The following is a 20,310-nucleotide window of genomic DNA, read 5'->3' as shown; positions in this document are numbered from 1 at the left end:
GTTTACGATCTTCCTCGATTGCTTTGTCTCCCTTCCTTTTAAGCCAAATCCCGCGTTTGGTCTAGGCGGCATTGCCATAAATTAACCTGTCCGAATCATAAATCTCTAATTCCGGCCCCCACCATTTGGAGGAGGTTGTTAAAACAATTGGTGGGGAAATGGGGAAAAGGAGATGATTACCAGAGAGGACATTCCATTGTGTTAGTTTTTTCCTGAGTTATTGAAACTATGTTTTATTAAATTCTATTTGGTATGAAACATATTTCATTCAATTGCTATAATTTTCCTGAATATGTCCATACTAAACATGTCAAGTGGATGTAATATTATGGTGCAGTTGTCATGAAAATACCCTTTTGTTTAACCATTGTACATGCAATCCATGTTATTATTACATAATGCATAATACAATAATACAATGAACACATGTGCATGGTTTGTACGGTTTTCTGGGGTTTGTAAATAGGATAAACAGATGAGTTAAAGTCCAGATCCAGAAAAGAAATAAAAAGTCTAATGGCAGAGGGACCCACTGCGCAGTTACCCCACCATTTGGCCAGAGGCCTAATGACCATTAATGACCCCCACAACCATAAACAAAGAGACCAGTTCCCCTTATCTTAGTTGTGCCCAGGTGGCAACATTCCTGAGACCCAACGGCTTGCTCATCCCGAGGAAATCCGAGTAACTTATTGTTTTAGCACACGGCTCTGGGTTCTTTGAAGTCCAGTGATGAGTCTCAGCCTGTAGGTTCATTCAAATGCCAGCCTTTTCTGGGTCCCAGTATAATTTCCCTCTTACACTAACATCACAACAAAAAAGGCCAAAGATCACATTCAAGATTTAGTGCTCTTGGGGGTCAGTGTGTTCAATTTCAATATCTGAGATATATCCCTCTGTAAGAGTATCAATGTCTCCCCTTTTTCTAAGAAATAAAGACCTATTCTACTCTAGCATATCTAAGGGATGAAACTGGATGTTTTTCATCCAGAAAACATGCAGTGATTATAAATGGCCTTACATAGAATTAAACTATGTTGCTTAGCAATACTTTGTTTCAATTTATTCTTTATGGTGATAGTTGTTGTTGAAACATGACCACAACAGTCTGTCTTTGTCACAAAAATGACAAATCAAGAATGGCAATATATTCTATTTACCAAATATTTTTGTTACAAATTTGTTGTGTGGGACAGTCAGCAATGGTACACATTGCAATGAATTAGTTAATCAGCTGGAGGATCAACTCAGCAGCCCTATAGCAATTTAATTTTGAGAATTTTTCAGTCATTCGTCATTTATATTCAAATATGTCAAAATTTATATCCAAACCTTTTAATGAACAAAGTCTTTACAAAAGTCAGAAAACACCTGAAGTAGAATGGGGAGTTGCAAGCCAACAGTCTTTTTAAGGTTATGCTCTACGGGCAGTATTGCAAGGAGAACAGGGGGTAGGCTCTGAAGAAAGCTTAACACACCCAGGGTTTCTTTTCATTAGCTCAACAAAACCCAACAACTGCAATCGGGCTTAACCAGTATCACAAATGTGATTATAAAAGTGGCGGCGTATGCAAAAGTGAGCCTATAGTAGTACAGCATGGACCGTACTCAAGCAGTGCATTTCTCACCTGAGGAAAAAACGCTGATATAGACAGATATCGGACAGATATGAAGAACATAAAATAATCAATGTCAAAAAGTAACACTGCTTCCGCAAACAAAGCCAGGGTTGAGCCACAAAGGTGTGGGTTGAGAAAAAATTGCTGATAGCGTAAATTTGTTTGATAATACTTTTTACCTCACCACTAATAACAAATAAATCTACTCTCACAAATTGTCCTACAGTTTATTTCAAATGTGACAACTGCTCATTCTAGAGCTCCTAAACCTTAAAGTCGACAGCCTACAGGATATTTAAAATCTGAAATTATGACACAAAGTTTATTCATAAACTCAAGAATTATGGGACTCAGGCATTTCCATATTTAAGAGAAGTATATATAGATGAGTAGGGTTCAAGAAGCTTGCATAGCCTATGTACGCTATGGATATATATTTTGTATAGTGTATCCTGGGAGAAATCCAGGAGATTTATTTGGTATCTAAATAATCTCTACCCTGTGAAAACACCCCCAAGCTCTAAGGGATCCTGGAGGAATGGAGACACTGTTTTTCCAAGGAGATGTTTAGTCAAATGCCATATGTTCAATCCAATCGCCTGATCATAACCTGGCCTGAACTAGGTTAGCCATTTAGAATAAGTTACCATGCCGATTTGCCCCGAAAAGTAGTAGTCAGCTTTGTGATATGGTAAGGTCAGCTATGGTAAGTGTTCATGACTCCGCAATAAGCAAGAGAATGGGCAAAAATGGGATTCTTGGGAGAGTAGCGAGGTGGAAACCTCTGCTAACCAAGAGAAACATCAATGCTCATATCGCATTTTCAAAAAAGCAACTGGATGATCCCCAAATCGTTTAAGATAATATTCTATGAACTGATGAGTCAAACGTGGAACTTTTTGGACAACACGAGTCCCATTATGTCTGGCATAAAGAAAATACAGCATTTCACAGTAAGAACATCATACCAACAGGCAAGCTGGTAGTGGTAGTGTGATGGTGTCGGGATGCCTCGGGAACTGGACGACCTGCCATTATTGAAGCAACCATGAATTCTGTTCTGTATCAGAAAATTCTTAAGGAGAATATCCGGTCATCTGTTTGAGCGTAACTGGGTTATGAGGCAAGAAAATGATCCAAAACGCAAAAGCAAGTCCACATCTGAATGGCTAAAAAGAAACAAAAATTAAAGTTTTGGAGTGGCCTAGTCAAAATCCTGAGAATTGAACTCAATAGAAATGCTGTGGCAGGACCTGAAACTAGCAGTTCATGCTCAAAAACCTACCAGTTTGTCTAGATTAAAGCTGTTCTGTAAAGAAGAGTAGGTTAAAATTCCTCCACAGTGACGTGAAAGACTGATCTCAAATTATAGCAAGTGTTTGGTTGCAGTTATTGCTGCTAAAGGAGGTGCAACCAGTGATTGAGTTTTAGGGGGCAATTACTTTTTCACATGGGTGATATGGGTGTTTCATAACTCTTTTCATTGAATGAATGGAATAGTAATTTTAAAAAAGGTTCACTAAGGTTCTTTTTTCTTACATTTTGTCTAAAGATCTGAAACCAATCAGTGCGACAAAAATGCAATAATAGAGAAAAAACACTTCTGCATGGCACTCTATGTACTATTTCAAGACCAGCAAACAAATACCTGGTTGACTGAAACCACATAATTGTAGACTGTCGCAAAGGGACATCAAGTAATTAGGCTTCTGAGATCGGAAAAACAACAACAATGCCTGACTCATTATGACATCACCACATTATATCATTCCCATATGCTGAGCAAGGTAGTCTTGTAGTAGCATTGCATTGGCCAATAGCAACATTAAGGTATTTTCTGTATGCCTTCGTAAATGTTTACTAATGCGTTTTCTAAACAAACCCAAGTACAAACACTAAAAATAATTTTCAATTTCTCATCATTGAGACCTACAGTGTCTTGAAAAACATCCAAGCTCAGGTCATTTCACTAGCCTGTAAATGTACAGTGGGTTTTTTATTTATTATTATTGGCTGATGGCTATTAAGGTATTATCATCCTTAAATGCTTCTTGCTTATGATTGCTGTTATTACCTATGATCATCAGTGCAGGTTTGGATGAAGTCACTATTACACATAATAGGGTGTGAGTGATTCCCTGGCTTTGTACGCCATCTTTGCCGTTATTGGGACCAACAGTTTTTCTTCTGGGGATGTTCCCCAAGGACAGAGCCAGGTGAAGGTCATTCCAGGGAAAAACGTGCTGGATTGTCAGGGATATCATTTGCACACAAGGCCTGCTTTCTGTTTGTTATTTATCCTGTTTGGCCTCTTGGCAAGTTCAGGGGCCTGTTAATTATCATAATGGCACATTTAGAACCAGCTATCACCACTGAAGGACATGCAAATGATTGCCAGGGAAAAGGAAGAGAGGACATATTGCTGATTTGAAAACAAACAGATCTGATGCGTGGGATTTTTGGGATTCAGGTGTTTTGTCTGTATGAGCGGCTGGAAGAAGGGGAAGAACAACCTAGCTGTGAATTTTGATACTGATTGATGTTTGGCATGCAGAAGCTACAGACACATTGATTAAGAGAACTGCAGCTAGTCTCCAGATCCTGATAACACGTAATTTAAAAAGTGACTTACCCTTCAGCAACATGTTGATTGTTTATGCAATAACTTATTCTGCAGGCTTCCCAGTAGTGGACTTTCTCTGGAGTTTGTCAAATGGTTACCTTTTGGAAGGAGAAAAGAAAATCAATTATAACGTCAATTACTTTAATGAATTTTGTTTCCTGCATTGAAAACTTGAAAATACTTTCAAAAATTCATTATAACTGCCTTGTGCACTGCACACTGGACTTTAAAATAGTCAAAAGTCTAAATTATCTAAATGGCCTAATAATTGTCTAAATTATCAGTGATCATACCCGCATGTCAGAATTATACATATGGATCAGTTTTTGATAACAAAATATGGTCAGCATAAACTCAGTTTGCATCATTAAAGGTGCTATATAAATATTTTAACTGAGATAAAAAATAAAAAAAGACATCCACAGAGTTTTCAGAAACATGCTTTTTTCCCAAAAAATGATATCAACTTATAAATTTAGTAATTCCAAATATGTTTTATTGTCCGTAATCAATGTTGTGTTTCTGTCTGAGACATCAGACACTAGGATTATTGCCTCCAGTAATGCTCCTGAACCAAAAGCATGTCCATAATTTTCTCTGTGCCACCGGTTGCCAGTTAGAGTTACAACGAACCCTACAATCCATATGAAAATCTGAGTGATAAAAGTCATGGAAAAAACGATACTGCACATCAGTCTGGATTTTGGTCAGTGGAAAAAGCTGAGGGTGTTGAAACGGCTGAAAACTTAGGCAGAGTTGGCTACCCTTCTTCTCCACAGGTAATGTAAGCTAAGTAAGTTATAGCAGGACCAAGAAGAAAGAACATTATACAATGGCATTTTGCTTTTGCTAGCCTAATGTCTGAACTTTTGCTATATCTTGCTGACAAGACAAAAAGACAGTCATTTGCTGATGTTTGCTATTTCTTAGGCTGAAAACAACATCACCTGTCACCTAACTCGGAGCTCTTGAAGTAGTAGTTGTGTTGTGATAATAAGTTAGCTAGCGATAGCTAGCTTAGCTGTTGTATTTTGTTGTTGCAGTGTTGTAATGTATACAGTTGCAAAGTTGCTATGTACATATATTATTAATTTCTTGTCCGATGTAAGATTTATCGCTTGACATTTTGGATACTACAATAGCCAGCTTCCCATCACACTACGTTCAGCGCTGTACCACGACAAGACACAGGTTGTGAGAGAACCTGACAACCACTCACAGGGGCCGAGTTTTGATTGAGGGAAACAAGCAAGGAGGTGTCATGCTTTGGGTTGGGACTGTAGTTCTCTCTTGTGTGTAATGTAGCTTCAGTTTTCAGGCGCACACACAGTATCAAGGAATCCCCTCAAAAATATGTTAGAAAAAATGCAGAAACGGAAATATGGCCATCATGTCAGTGAATATCAGGTATCATTTAAAGGGGGACTGCAACTTTGGGTCTTTTTTCAATCTAGAAAAATTTTATAAAATGATTACAAAGTGACATGTTCAAACAAAAATGTGTCTTCATTTTGTGAGCGCAGCCATATTGGGTAGCTCTTTTGATGATGTCACTGGTTTTTTCCAGGTGCCTTCCCCTGTTGTGATCATGGTTTTGCAATGGCTATGAATCTATATGATTTCGATGAATTTGATGGTACCGAGGTGCCAGATAATCCAATTACTTATGCATACGAGCTGGTTAGACAAATAGACCCAGTAGTGGCATTGTCAGAGTCTGAAAATGATGACAATGTACCCCTAGAACTTGAATGAGGACAGGATAGGCTGGGAAATATCAGCTTATACTGTAGCTATGCATATGGTAATTGAGTGAATCTGTTGTCACGAAGCGAATTTAGAAAATCTCTTCAATCCAGATGGGACCAAACTCCAGTATGATTTGTTGTGAGAGGGATGTGCAGGAGGTGTCATTGCTGTCTTTGTAAGATGTAATTCCAAAAAAATTTCTGTGTCCCATTAACGGCAGTTAGGCTGTCTCATAAGGAGAAGGTCTGATAAGAATTTATTGGGGCGCCATAGCCTCAGCAAGGTGGCCGATAAAATGCTATGAAATCAGTCTTACATGGTAGTTAGTGGTCCATCTGTTAAATTATGAGGAATGTTGAATGAATCACATCTCTGTTTCTTCGATGCAAAAATGAAATACTGAAATAACGTGATTGATCAATAGTCACAGTCTTTTAGCAGGTTAGACTATTTGATGCATAATTGGCCAAGGTAAACAAAGTGTAGCAAATTTGGGAGAAAATAATCATGTTTCCATTCAGGTTTTGCTCAAATTCTACACATTAAAATGTCCAGTGTTAATTAAAAAAAATGTGTTTCTATTTATGGATTTTTTGCAAATAAGTAGGCTTGCCATGTTTGCAGGGTGAGACAAGATCACAAATCTCCTGAATAAAAAATGGAGAGGACAAAGCCATGAGTATTTACAGTGTGATTATACTAAAACCTTTACGTAGGGCCTACATGAACATGGTCACCCATTGGGGGATTCACATGTTTCAGCTGAGTAAGCCATTGCCGGCAGATATTGCTGTTTGGGGGCACTCTGCTTTTAATGAACCTCTTTATTGTTATAATAATTGTTGCCGTTGCATCCAGTGGCGAGGCAGTGAGGGCCTACTCACATTTTCTGGTTCTGCATGGATGCCATTGCAGTTAGGATCTGCCAACATGACTGACTCAATTTGTTTAATTTTGAACTAAACCAATGACATCACAAGAAATGACATGCAACATGGCTCTGCCCAGGTGAATTTTGAACAAATGCGACTTTATAATTGTTTTATTACATTTTTCTAGATCCAAATGAGTAAGCGGACTCGTTTATTTTTCCAAAAAGACCCAAAGTTGCCCGTATGTTGCACTTCCTCTTTAAAGCATGTATTTTACATGACTGCATATACAGTGGGCTCCAGGATTATTGGTACCCTTGATAAATTTGCACAAAAAATGCTAACAAAAAAATTTCTAAACTAAAAAACAATATGGTTATTGACATAAGCTTTATTTTCCAACATGTGTAAAGTAGTGTGCTTGATTAATGATTCATTGGAATTCATTGGACCAAAGTCTTAAATTTTTTAATTAAAAAAAAAATATTTCCCCAAAAAACAGGTTCCACAATAATACTTTACTACTTTAATACTTTAATACTTTGTGAAAACACCCCTGGCAAAGATTACAGCCATGACATTTGGAGGGATTTTTGACCATCGCTCCATGTAGAACTTTTCAGAATCATTGATATCTTTGGGTTTGCGCTTATGGACCCTCCCTCTTCAGTTCAGACCACAGGTTTTTGATGGAATTTGAGTCTGGAGACTGAGATGGCCATTGGAAAACATGGATGTTGATTTTACTTTAGCATTTCTGTTTAGATTTTGATGTATGCTTGGAGTCATTGTCCTGCTGGACAATCTACCTATGACCAAGTCCTAGCTTCTTAGCAGAGACAACCACATTTTCTGTCAGAATGTCGTGGTACTTTGTTGAATTCATTGTGGCATTGACCTAAAATAGTGCCCCGGGACCACTGTCAGCAAAACATCTCCAAAATATCAATGACCCACCTCCATATTTGACTGTAGGTATGAGGTGCTTCTCCTGTATGGATTCCTCTTTTGCCGCCAAACATGTCGATGGTGTGTATGACCCAAACGTTCAATTTTGGTCTCATCTGACAATAGCACTCTCTTCCAGTCATAATTCTAATGAGGTTTGGCAAGCTCCAGATTCTTGGTTTTGTTTATTGTGCTCAGTAAGGGCTGTCTTCGTGCCATCCTTCCAAAGAGTTAGTTGGTATGGAGGTGCCATTTTATGCTTTTTTTAGACTTGACCGCAAGAAACAAACCAATCTCTGCAATTCTTAAATAGTGATCCTTGGGTTATTAATGGCCTCCCTCACCATCTTCCTCACTGTCCGTGGGGGCGCCATGCATGTGTTTCCTCCCGCTGGCAAATTTGCAACCATTCCATATGTTTTGCACCTTTTTATTATTGCCCTTACAGTGCTAAGTGGTATGTTTAACCGTATATGTCTTTTTTTGTACCCATTACCAGACTTGTGACGGTAAATTACCATTGGTCTCTTCTGAATTGACAGTTATTTGGCTTTTCCCATGCTGATGGATGACAAAGGGATTTTGTATGCTTGTTACCTAATTTTTATTCTGTAGTGAAACTGGAAGTGATGGAATGACACAATATAATTCCTTTAGACTGAAATGATCTAAGTTAAGTAAAATTGGATTGCCAATTTCATTTTGTTTGATTTTACTTACAATAATGGTTAGGGCTGCCAATAATTATGGCACCTATGGTTTTCAGAAAAAATTAGATTACTTAATTAAAAAAAACATTGAAGCATGAGAGTAAATGTATTGAAATAAAAGTATATAGTTTTCCCATATGTTTGAACATAACATATAGATTATTATCTGTGTCCTTTATTATATGCAGCCTTTTTTCTTCATTTTTATTAAGGGTGCCAACAATTCTGGAGCCCACTGTACATGTATATGCAGTCATGTAAAACATAAAGTACACCCTCTTGCAATGCAATGGCTTTGCATATTAGGACATAACTAACCCTCATCCTGTCCTCATCAAGCTCTAGAGTGTAGCGTTGCGAAAAGTAGAGAGGTAGCATTAGGAAAGATTCCTGTGACTACGGCTTGCAAGCATTCATGTCAGTCATCGGAAAACTCAAGATGGTGATTATAACTACCTGTCTTACAAGATGGACTGATTATACATTACTGTTACATGTTGCTACTGTTTTTTAGGCCTACCTTGAATGAGGTTTTGTTGAGTTGAGGCATCCATGTTGGTTTGTATTGTCAAAAGACACTACTGTATTTTTTTTTTCCACCTCAACATATGTATTGGAGCTTTCAGAAAGGCACTCAATTCTCAGTCATAATTACCAGTCAGATTTTGACCTGAACTGTATTTACTAGACAGAAAATAGTAATTGCAGTAAATACCACATGACGTGAATGCCCCATTACTGTATTCAAATCAATTACGTCAGTAATTAGAACCAGGTGCTGCAAATAGCCTGTATATTAGAGAAAAAACTTTGACAGTTTGGTCTGGACCATTCAGGTTTATGTTAACACGGCATGCCAAGGACAAAAGTTATCAGTGATAATCTCAGAGAAGCAATTGTTGCTGTCCATCACTCTGGGAAAGTTTAAGCCAATATGATGTCCTTCATTCCACAGTGAAAAAGGTCTTTCTATAACACACACACATAAAATTACACAAATGGTTGTTGATCTTCATAAATCTGGAAATGGCTAAATAAATAAAATGGTTAAAAAAATAAATATCCCGAAAATACCCATTTGCACTAATAGGGCAATAATTAAAATAATTTCACAACTGGAGCTGTGAAAAGAACATAATCCCCACTATGAAGTATGGTGGTGGTTATGTGATGTGGAGCGAGTTTGCTTGAAATTGCACTGTGAACCTTGTTAGTGTGTGTATGTGACTGTGATTGACTCATCAATACTGAAAGGGGTTGAACTGAGCTTTGCCTGCACAGAACCGCTGTATCGGAATATGTCAAACATTAAATCACAGCAAGTAGAAGCTAGCTACCATAACACCGAATGAAGCATGCACATTTGACTGTAGAATTTCTACCAGTCAGAAGTTGTTGCTAGCCTGCTAGCCGGATAGATTATAATGTTACAGTCTAGTGCAACCATATTTTTATTGTATTGTTCAGAAAAGTTAGCAATCTACAGTACAATTGTTCTACTGTCTAGCTAGCTGGCTGGGGCTAGTAAGACAGCCTGATAGGTAACTTGTGACACATATAGTTATTTAGTTAGCTAGCAAACCACAACTTCTCAGTGCATTTCATTCTTGCTAGCTTGCGTACTAATATAATGTGCAGTCAAGTGTTTCTATAAAACTATTGACTGCTGTATTTATTACTTTAACTCATTAGCCTTGTCACAATGAATAACTTGTTTTCCCCCACACAATCCTGTAGCTAGCCAGCAAAGTCATAGCTTGTCGGGTGATTGGAAAGCTTTGAAAGCAACAACACAGACATAGGAGTGGAGCCCTGTTCTCCCCTGAAAGTGATGATGGAGTTGTGAAGCAGGAGCCAGTGGTGATGGGCTGGACACATCTTGGGGACTTTTGACATTATACCAAATGGTATATGGAAACTATTAGAACATATTACTGTACTATGCCCTATGGTAGGGAAAGGGAAGTTTACCTTAAGTGTGAGGGTCGGGTCACTGCATTCTTCTCTGTGGGCAGCTGGGGTGCAGGACCCTTGAATCCTGTGGCTGGGCCTGCAACATGCAGGCTGCATTTTTGGACCTGGGGAGAGGTATGCTGAGTTTCCGAGGGGGCCCCACAGTCAGAATGTCTCTCCAGCTCAGCTTTTTAGGCCACAGCAACAGACTGAAAGCAGCAGTGCTAGTGCAGCATGACATTGAGACCAGTGATGCATAGCCCATCAGAATGAGCCCCCGCCATCTCTCCTTAGCTTGTCAGGAGGCTGCAAACAAAGTGCTGAGGGAGATGTAGTGGGCAGGCATCATTGAGCGTCAGATAGCCCCTGAGCATCTCCTGTTGTAATGGTTCTCAAAGGAGGGGGAGCAATAGTGTACTGTGCGCATTACTGGCAGCTGAATGAGGTGACAAAGAAGAACTCATACACCTTGCCATACATTGATGAGTCATTAGACCTGGTGTCCGGCTTGTCCTGGTTCTCCTCTCTTGATTTCCAATCCAACTATTGGCAGGTCCCCCTTTCTCCAGCAGCCAGGGCTAAGATTGCGTTCTGCACTAGTTGGGGGCTCTGGCAGATTTGCAATGCCCCAGCCTCTGCAATGTCCCAACCACATTTGAGAGGTTAATGGATATGGTGCTAGCTAGCATCCCTTGCCAGGAGTGTGTTTTTCACTTTAATAACCTCCTTCTCCTTGGGTGATCTTTACAGGCAGTGATAAGAACACTGTGGCATGTGCTGGAGAGTAACTGCAGCGGGGCTGAAACTCCACCATGAGAAGTGCCACTTCATGAGGAGGACAGTGAGGTTCCTGATGTTCAAGCTGGGTGCTGAGGGCATCTACATTCTACAGGAGGTGGATACAGGGTTTCTCCTGTACTACTGCTCCCCACATCACTTCTGACAGAGGAACAGAACCATCACATGGACAGAGAAGTGCCAGCAGGCTTTCAGCTCCCTTTAGAGGAGAGCCCTGATTGAGGCCCCCATCCTCAACCCCAGACCCCACCATTCCGTTCATCCTGGACACAGACTCTAGTAACATTAGCATGGGTGCAGTACTGGCTCAGAGAGGCTGGGGGGAGAGAGCAGTGGTTTATCAACTAGCACAGGAGGAAGGTTTGGATTTTGCCCAAGAACTAACTGATATGGGCTGTAGCCATGTACATTGTGCATTGTATTATTTGCCATCAGGGCCTAATCTAAGTTTTCCTGTCACGTATGCTTTTTTGTTTCACATTTAACAGTAACTGCGTGAAAGTCTGGTTGTGCCTTTTTCAAACAATCCATTACTCCAAGAACCTTTAGCAGCAGTGGTCTTTCTTGTAGTATTCAAGTTCTCTGCCATGTCTCTCATTATTGAACTCACCCCCATTGTCACTGAAAGGTTTCTTTGGTGGACAGTGGACAATCAACAATAAATTTCACTGATTTTTCTTGAGGTCACTGCTACCAGCACTAAGTCTGATCGATTATGTGAAGGTACCAAACATTCGGTTGTAGCTCATGCAAGACCACTTCCACAGTTTTATTGTATATAGAAGACATTGGCAGACCTGGCTTCAGCTTGGGTTTTCCATGTTTATAATCTCTATCAAAATAGCAGTGCTCTCATCATTATTGTTTTTGGCGCTAATCTGTCATTTTTGAAGTTTCTCTGTGTCCTCTCCCACATTTGTGAGAGATTAATGTTATGGTGCTGCAATGATTTTGTTGTATTTTGGTGTGGGCTATGGCCGAACAGTAGCACAGTTTCTAAATAAACCATGAATTTGTGATGCAACACTGGCTTGTCTGATGATCCATAGCAGTGATGCTACAGTACTAGAAATGGTTGGAAGAAGTGTCACCCACTGTCATAATACTCATTGCTGAAGCTCTCTTTTTATCCAATTCATGATGAGAAATTCTTCTCAGTGCTATCTATGCCTTATGAACGGAACAACGCACACAAGCAAAATCTTCAGCTCTTTAAATTCACACACCAAATTTGCTGGATTGCTGGTCCTTCCATGGTGTGAAATGGCGTAAAACTCTTCTCTTTTGGCTGGCAGGCAAAGCTGAAGGAAACAGTAATGTCACAACTCATCTAAATCTAAATGGGCAGATAGTTCTTTAATTAAGCGGCCCACTGGCTGCTTGGTAAACCCGGGGGAGGACATTGAGTCAGCGCGCTTTCTCATTAAACACCAGTCTCGGCGCTAATGGGCACGTTTCCTGCACGGGCGTTTGGGAGACCCGCATGGAATATGAGGGGGGCCCCCCGGAATGATGGGTGGCGTGTCGCCGGGTGACCGCTCAGCTGCCCATACCCACCCCCCCTTCTTCCACCTCCCAGAGGCAGAGCTGTCCATACTCCCGCCCACCCCCAGCCCCCCGTCCCAGGGACTGACTGGCTGGCTATCCTTGAGAAGCTTAATCAAGTCAATTCCATTCCATTAGTCTCTCCACCCACCCCATCGTTATCTTCCATAAATTAGTCGCATTCGCTCTGTAGCCTCTTCCTCCCCCTGCTGTCTGCCATTTTAATCATTGGCCTGACCCGCAGCCCATCCCGTATGCGCTAGTGTGGGCCAAGTGGGAGTCCCAGCGGTCATTCCTCCCGTGAAGGGGGTTGCATGCTATGGAAGCGTGCTTGTCTACCTTGTGTCAGCATCTGTTAATTCTCCGTAATCACTCCCTTTCGATCATCATGCTCACTCACCATCTGAGCCATCCCAGAGGGGTTATCACTATCAACACTGTCGTCTCACAGAGAACAGTTTATTGATCTGTGTTTTAATGTGTCAAGAGAAACAGCATTATTAATTAATCTACCTGTTCTCTTTTTTTACAAGCCCTATCTCTGATTACACTGACTGAATGAATTGACGTTGGACCTTATTAAGAGGGTCCCACAAGTATTGAAATTTCACAGTATATTCTCCATAGAATCAGAACAATGAACATGAATGACTGTTGTTAAAATATACTCCACATTTAATGACTTAATATTTCAAAAAATGTAAGTGTTATGGACTAAAACACAAAATTCCAGGAAAAAAAAAACAATTTAAAAAAAGGCCCAGCAGTCTTTTAAAAGTAAAATGGTGTAATTGGTGATGAAACGTGTAAATAAAACATTCCAGTGAGCAAAAGCTGGAATCTACCTGCAAACATCTAAAGAGGTGGAAATCTAGGCTGAGAGACATTTTGACATTTTGGACTAGGTTAACCCCAACATAGCTCAGGTTTAACCCGGATATAGCCTGGCTATGTCCTAGTCCGCTATAAAGCTTTCACTTCATGACCAAATGTAGCCAGGTTTTCAGCTAGACAGTACTTTTTCTCAATATCGTATCGCTGGGATACAATATTGTAACTTGAATATAGGTGCGATTTAAAATGGTTTATTTAATTATTATTTAAATATTTTATTTAATTACAATAGGTTCAACCATTTGATACATCCTGCATAACGCCTTATGTGAGTACTTATAACTTCCTATTTATGTGTAAGCTTGCACAAAGTGCTATGAGCCCTTAAGGCATGTGACACAATCCCCATCTAAAGTGTAATAAAAATGTTTTTTTTTTTTTTTTTTTTTTTTTAAATAGTACAAAGCCGCAAAGAAAGTGGTTTCATGGATGCCCCTGATAATGATAATTGCATTACAAAATGAAACATTCTATTGAGTGGTTCTGGGCTGGCCTTTTCTAAAAATAAAATCACCTGTATTGATTTTTTTCATTTCCCTTCTTCAATATTGCCTTAATTTAATGATCCTTCCAAAGATCTCCATTGAAACATTTCCTGTCTTCTATGCTGGTTATCTAATGTCTGGCACATTACACTGATTTGTTGGTCTATGATAGATTCTAAAACAATTCTTTAAAAAAAAATAAAAAAACTAAAAGCTTAAACGGAACTTAGTTGTGGATTAAATTTTGTCTGGTCATCTTTGCTTTCTTCCTGCCTCTGTCTTTATGTTAAAGTAAAACAGTTTTGAAAACTGTTGAGACTGATCATAAGCAATAAACCTGCTCTGTTTTCACTACAGTACTAGTGAAATACATGTGGGGAGAGGAAGAGGGTTAAGAAAGGACTTCATATTTTGTTTTGTGTTAGGAACATATCGGCGGTTAAAAAAACAAACAAAAAAAAACTAATGTAGAAATCCACAGACAATATTACATTCTCATTTTCTTTGTTCCATACTGTATGCATTATGTTTTTACTGTGGAATACCTTGGTGAAGCCTGCTCCGATGCATTTCAGCTCAACATCGGTCTCACAGTATTTGAAGAGGCATAGGCTGATCAACTGAAACACAAAGGGAATGGATTCACATGGATGTGATAACTTTGATCTCTCCTTTTGGCTACACTGACATCCTCATCCTCATTCCCTCATTTACATACATCCATCAGGCTGGAAACATTGTAAAACTATATAATTACCCTCTTTTGGTAAATGAGGATGAGACAGGCAGGAGCACTGCTGGAGTGGGTGTGGCAGTATGATAGGGGTGTCAACGCTGCTCTTTGGAATGGGTCTGCTCAATTTGTTAATCTTGAAAAATATCACAAAGGCACTGTTCTTATATCACACAGTTACAAATATGAATATGTATTAATATGCCATATCTACTGAGGAGATCTGTCATTCCTGTTTCTACTTACTAGCATTCATCATCTTAGTGGCTATTGTCAGGCTGCAGAATGTTACTATACAGAACCAGAATTTTTAAAATATTCCCTCAGTTGTTATGGCATATTAAAAAAATACTTAAGTTTTTGAAGTCTCTTGATAGTCTTTGGTAACCATGACTTGGTTATGTTTTTCTAGAGGAAACATAAGGGAGGTCAAAATTTAGCACTAATAATTTCAATAATAATTTTCTAACACTCATTAATTGGCAAATGAAAGAAGCACTGATATAAGCAGGGTGGGAGTTGGGTCATGTGGCCGCCAACTATCACAGGCAAATCGTGTGCATTTTTTCCCCTTCATTTGCAACTCTCCAACCCCCCCCCCCCCCCCCCCCCCCCACGGATGGCACCCATGGTGATCGCCCTTGTCACCCATGCCGTGAACAAACGGTGGCTCCAAGTGCCTGATTCCAAGTGTTTTGCCTAAGGCATGATGCTTATTAATGCGTGGTCTCTTACTGAAATGGAATATTCTGAAAATGTATTGAAATGAAATATCAAGATATTTCAATACTTTGCAATTTATGGGGAAATGTACAAATTACTGTCACTTTCAGACATTGCAATATATTGTAGTATATTCAATTGCCGTAAGGAGTTCCACTGCAATCATTGGTTATATAGTTTGTCTGGGCCTGCGTGTGTGCACATGTGCCTTTTTAACAGTATGAAGTTGAATTTGGCCAGGCTAATGGTATTAGCATACATATTACTCAGTAGACTGTACTGTATTACTTCTGCTGTATTGTCAGTTATTAGGTTACAGCAGTTTTGATGGAGCCATTACTGTCAACAGGACCCATAAGCCTGTGTGGCACTGGTATACCCAATGCTAGTGCTGAATAAGTATTACTTTTACCATCCAATGTGATTTCCATTCTACAGTGTGTAGTTATTCCAGTTTCTATTGTGGCTATCAATTGTTTCAATATGTTGTAATCACGGTCATTCATAATATCAAGTTTTTATTAAAAAATGTAATCACAGTCAGGCTTTATGGTTTGCAAACAGTTCAATACTAAATGCTTAAAGATTCCTATTAAATCTTTACATTACCCTGTACTCTAAAAAACAATACTTTCATTTTTTTTAAATGTTGATTTTCCTTTATCTGTAGCCATCTTATGTGTGAGATACACTACTGCCGGCCTATGCACATGCAATTTCTGGGGTGATTTAAGGCCCTTGGCATCACCCCAGACATGCCATACCATACATTCTTATATATGCACGTGCTGTAGTTAATATTTGAATGCTTGCTGCAGATTTCACATTCACTATCGAATTTACATAAAGCCTGAACATTCAGTGTCGCATTACAGTGCATTTTGAATGTTTTTTCTTTTCGCTTTGGCTGAGGAGGATTACAGCTGGTTATCTGTGCTCAGGCCCTGCTTCAGACACCCACATTCACAGTCATCTGCTCCCACCCACGCCTCTCTCCTCCATCTCGCTGTATCAATCTGCCCATGAATTGAGCCTAGGACTCCCATCTGTGAAGCGGGGAACAAGCCACAGCCGGCTAGGTGCAAACTTTGCTGTGGCAAAGAAACCTACAGCACATGCTGGCTTCTCGCTTTCCCTTGCTCTCTCTCCATCTCCCTCTTTCTCTCTCGCTCTCTCTTTCTCTCACACAGCTCACACATACACACACTGTCTTTCACTGTTTCTCTCATTTTTTTCCCCCTTCGTATACATAAAACCTTTCAAATATCCAGACCAGTTATACAGGGGAAGTACCTGGTACAACATAAATCAGAGCCATCTCTCTAATTTGTAAAGTTCTTTATGAAGCAATAATACAGTGGAGTGGAACATGAACCTCTCTTGGTGAAATTATGCAGCATCAATAAAGCTAATTGAGTTTTCTGTTTGATTACTGTGGTCCTCCGTTCCATCACCACGGCAAGTAATGCCGGGGAGCGTTAACCGGGGGGGAGTATGCAAGCAGGTGGTGACTCAGGCCGAGCCCACTCTCAGCATTGTTACCGACTGAGAGGGGGGTGCGCTAGCAACACACATGCAATTTTCCTGCCGGCATGCATTGCCAGGTACGCAGTCGTAATCACTATTGATAGCCTGACAAACGCCCACCGTTTATGTCTAATTAGAGAATCAACAATAACTCCGTGTCAATATGATACTGCCAGCGTGTATCATTTCAACGGGAAGGCAGAGCCCGGTTTCTGCCAGCACCACTTATCTCAGCAGCGAGGGCTGCGCAGTGCACCGGTGAGCTCATCCACTACAATGCAGCACAGAGCCAGCGCTCACCTAAAGCCTCGCCCGCAGCCCTGCCCCTGCCGAGCGCCTTCGCCGCCGCAAAGCTGTGCATAATTCATTCTCCTGCCACTCGCTGTCGTCCATGGCGAGATGTGTACAGTAGCTCACATCATAAACATCCATTCACTGAAGTGGTGCAGGTTATGTATCTTTCTCTCTAGCACTTTTTACATCACGTGGCTGCAGATGGAGTGAGTGCAATAAAGGCATTGAACAGAACAAAAGTTTTACCGAAGTCATCAGAGATACAGGTAGCATGACACTACTTTAAAAAAAATTTAAAGCATAATATATCCCAATTTATAGTTTTGTAAGTGCATAGTATCTAGGAGTTATTTTGCAGGCCTTTTCTAGAAGTAATCCTTAATAATTATTTGAATGTAATACAGTACAATATCTTCTGCAACATATCCTGCTAAGACCCAGCAATTCACTTCTTTCCCCTGTAGGGGACATGAGTCTGGTCTTAATCTCAAGAACCATATATTCTATTATGCTGACACCTACACTACCAGAGACATTTCATTTTAAAAAATTGATAATACATTTGAATATATTTTCCCTGCAACATGTTTTTGTCATCAAAAGTTTCATCAAAATAATTGAAATACTTAAACTTTTTTCTGTCGGGTATCAAGACAATATGACAGTTTACTACAGGCCTTTAATATTAGATGAATTTATGAATACAAAAGTGTGATATCACCAAGTTAACCAAGTGAAACAACAATTAGTATGTAAACCAAGGTACTCCACACAGTTACACACAGTTAATAATAATAATAATAATAAGAAGAAGAAGAATAATAAGAAGAAGAAACAGTCTTCACATAGTTGTACCTGTGGGGAGGGATCAGGCCCCCAGAGGTTGCAGAATGGAGAGGTCTGGCTGGTGTGTAGGGTCTGATGATCACTCAAAGATCCCTTTACCTGCCTGATAGGATATCACCAAGAAGCACAAGTTTTGTATTTGATGAAACCTAATATTGATAGCCACTACTAAGAAATGAAACGGGGGTGAGATAGCTGAACCTGGGGATTAAAGATGAAGTGAGCAGCAATTCTGGATGAGCTTCAGAAGTCCGATGGTGAAGGCAGAGAGCCTATTGAGGATAACCTAAACTAAGAGTCAGTGGTGAGAAAATGACTGTGTAGGAAGAAATCACACACCTGACAGGCCACCATGATGTTCTTGAGGAAGGACAGTGTGTTCATCATGGGAGAGTGGAAGATCAAACAGGGCAACGGCTGGGAAGTATGGCATTTCTGTTTTAGCCAAGCTGAGCTTCAAGCAATGGTTTGCTGTCTACTCAAAGATGCCTTGTAGGCAAGCTAGGATGCATGCTAGGATGTGCCTCAGATCCCCAAGGGTGTCAGGGAAGGTTAGTAGGAGGGAGTGTTAGTCAGCTGTATCAAATGCTGGGGGCTGCTGGGTTGCTCATTCGGTTAACACTAGAACCACTATTTTTGGGGACAAGAACTGCCAAAGACCACACTAAACAGCCTCTGTATTTTTTTGTTCTCACTGATGGGCCATCAGTCCACCATCCCTATCGCACATATAGCAATGCCAAGACCTCACAAACCATAGGTAACCTAACTCATTGTAACCTAAGCCAAATGATGCAATTTGTATCCAAAATTGCTGCCTTCTCTATCAAATACCTCTTATTTCTGAACATCACTTCCTTTTTGTTAGGCAGCAGAGACCCTGACTCTCAAATATGTTGAATCGACCATTAGTAAAAGCAGGATTGCGTTTACTGTCATTGCTTTGCTGTTTCATCACCAGCAGCAGTACCTGCTGAACACAAATGGAGCACCAAGAAGATGTTTCACTGGAGGTGTATAATATAAAATCAAATAAAAGCTTCTACAATTACATTGTACTACTTTATTATTTTAACTAATGGGGTAGTTAATATATATAGCCACTAATATAGCCATTGTTTTACAGGCAATATAGAACCTAGTTATTCACAAACTGCGTTTGTTACATTGGGACTTTTGTCACTTTTGTAGGCTGATTGTCACCTGCTTTAATATCATGTAACCATTCCATTTGTGGCAAAAACAAAATATTTGTTTGTTATTTGTTTTTCTATCAATACTTATTTATTTTTGTTTTTATAATATAGTTACATATAATGTTAATGTATTTTTATTTTATACTTTATTATTTTTAAACATGGTTATTTATTGTTTGAATGTTTTTGAATAGTGTCGCAGGACGCTAATGCAACCATTATGTACTGTAAATGAGGTCAGTGCGGCTCCCGAAGGAGAGATGCATGGATTAACACTTAGGTACCAACGGTCAACAGCATTTCATGTGGCAGTTAGAGGGGGTTTTAGGATTAAAAATATCAAGAAAAATTGTGGTGTAAAAAGAAGCAGGCTGGTTACACCACATGTTTTGGAGAGAACTGCAGATGTCTTCACTCTCAAATCGGCAGTTGAGATTGCAGATGAATGGGACTACATTCAAAAGTCAATTGGATATTTAAAATTAGGGTGGGAATTATTCAACACACTCAGACCCACGTTGGGCACCAAATTCATGAAAAAAATATCAAATTATGAAGAGGTCAAGGGGGTTCAGAATTGAAAAGACCTAATCATTGAGTGCAAGGAGGGGCATCTTTGTTTGGTGGCCAACCTGCAGCCCGTCTGGTGAGGGTCTAGGAGGTCATTTTGGGTGGATTGACTCATGACTTCATAGAAACCTGACCAAAATGACTCAAGACATGTCCGCAAACATAAACATGCATTGATGTCAGGGGTTGGATCTACAGAGAGCATTAAATTGTCCCATTGCTGGA

Source organism: Anguilla anguilla, chromosome 3, assembly GCF_013347855.1.
Source record: "Anguilla anguilla isolate fAngAng1 chromosome 3, fAngAng1.pri, whole genome shotgun sequence".
In the NCBI taxonomy this organism is placed as follows: Eukaryota; Metazoa; Chordata; class Actinopteri; order Anguilliformes; family Anguillidae; genus Anguilla; species Anguilla anguilla.
The sequence above is the reverse complement of the archived record's forward strand: the minus strand, read 5'-3'. Positions refer to the sequence as shown.